Raw genomic sequence first — 1,850 nt, 5'->3', positions numbered from 1 at the left:
CAGATCTGGGTCATGTTCTGTCCTTGCCGCGTACTTACATTCTAACTTAGGTCACGTATAAATTCTCTCCATCTCGGTTTATCACTCCATGGCCTTTAAGGATTTTGTAAAATGGAAAGCATACGACACACTTCCCTTTCTTCCTCTTTGCCTCTCTCTTCCTCTAAGCTGGCTTTGCCAAGACCAGAGAGGCCTTGAGACATCTGAAGTAATGAAGTATAAAATGGGGGAGCGCACAGCTCTATTTACATAGGGACATGGCTGGCTATTCAGCTTTGCTAACCACTAACCTGATTTTCTGGAGCACAGAAGACACTGGCTTGGAGGACTCTCCTTTCTGGAATAGGAGGAAGTTTTCTATCCTCTGCTGGGCCCCTCCTGCTCCGAGTCACGCTCCCTCTAGACTTGTCCAGCCATAGGCCGGAGCCCGAGGATGCACGTGTGGAATCAGGTCAGTGTAATCACATCAGTTTAGATGTAAGAAAGGTGCTCACAGAAAGCAATTTGATGGGGCACCTGGGTAGCTGGGCTGGTTAAGCATCAGACTCTTGCTTTTGGCTCCGGTAATGATCTTACACAGTTCACGAGTTCAAGCCCCATGTTGGGCTCCGAAGCTGGCAACATGGGGCCTGCTTGGGATTCTGTCTCCCTGTCTCTGGCCCTTGCCTGCCCTCTCTCTCTAAAACAAATAAACATTTAAACAACAGCAACAACTTGACATCAGATGAAGAGAAAACGTAAAACAGATGATCCCGAACAGAGAAGACACAGAACCAGTATCTTGTCTTTGGCAGATGTTGTAATTCTTTCATTTCAGCTGCATTTGATGTTGCGGGAACTTCAAACGTTGATAAGGGGCTGCAGGCCTGTGAGGCCCAGAATCCGGAAGCCCTAGAAATGATCCAACCTCCCCATCCTGGCCTGACACTCACTGCTTCCTTCCCCCGGTCACGTCTGTGTTTTGATCTTCGTAACCCCAGGCTTCCATCTTTGCTTTCAGAGGCCGCCCTGCTCAAAACAGAACCAGAGCTACAAACCCTGGAGTTGTAATTTGGGTTTGCGGCCACCAGGTGGCAGTGGTGCCTCAGTCACAGGCTCCCTGCCCCTCTGCTGACCGTGAGCAGGGCCCTGGGGCCAGGAGCTCACACTGCAGGCCTGGACTTCCCCCCAAATCCTTGAGGAAGTTGAGGCTCGGGCAGCCTAAGCCACTTAGCAGCATCTGGCGGCTCATGAGCAGTGGCTCAGGACGCAGACCCAGCGTCTGGGTTAGGGGGGCTCAGGCGACGCCCAAGGCAGCAGGGCAGTCCGGGTGCAGGGCACCCACCCCTAAGATGGGTTCTTGGTAAATGTGCGGGTGACGTGCGAGGTGCTGACCTCATCCTTCCCCTGCTCAGGGGCCTGGGCTGCTGCCGTGTAAAAGCACGAGGGTGGCTCTTCCCTCCCGCCCTCTCCGATCCACAGTGTGACCCTCAGCTGAGGGTGCTCGGGGGCCCCGTAAACGACCGCTACCTCCTTCTTCGGAGCTAGGTTTAGGATTGGAGGTAAAATTTATGTCATCTGGACAAATTCTTACCGTGTGGTAAGTGTTTCCAGAGCTCATTTAGACACATATTCTAGAAGGTTCCTCCAGTTTCTTCTAGGTTCTTCGAGAGGGCATCTATTAGGATGCTCTCCGGTTTCACCTGGCAGGGGCGTACTCCGGCACGCCCGGCTCCCTGCAGCCCCACACCCGCTCCCACCCATCAGGACGGCAGGCCTCCTCCGCCCAGGCCGCACTGTGAGGTCGTGTCCTGCACGCACATCAGTCCCCCAATCACGCAGGGCCCCCCGCTCCTCCCGCGACCCGCACA

At 54.3% G+C, this 1,850-nt stretch overlaps 1 long non-coding RNA gene across 1 annotated transcript; it reads right to left on the bottom strand.

Annotated features, from left to right (window-relative positions):
* Positions 1-781: 781 nt before the first annotated feature.
* LOC144222212 (uncharacterized) lies at positions 782-1,723 on the bottom strand. The gene is made up of 2 exons (XR_013332344.1): positions 1,574-1,723; positions 782-1,008 (listed from the first exon to the last, which is right to left on the bottom strand). It is a non-coding gene; the product is annotated as an uncharacterized LOC144222212 (long non-coding RNA).
* Between the last annotated feature and the right edge of the window lie 127 nt (positions 1,724-1,850).

Source organism: Crocuta crocuta, unplaced genomic scaffold (assembly GCF_008692635.1).
Source record: "Crocuta crocuta isolate KB4526 unplaced genomic scaffold, BGI_CrCroc_1.0 scaffold101, whole genome shotgun sequence".
In the NCBI taxonomy this organism is placed as follows: Eukaryota; Metazoa; Chordata; class Mammalia; order Carnivora; family Hyaenidae; genus Crocuta; species Crocuta crocuta.
Note: the sequence above shows the minus strand (reverse complement) of the source record. Positions and strands in the feature narration are given on the sequence as shown.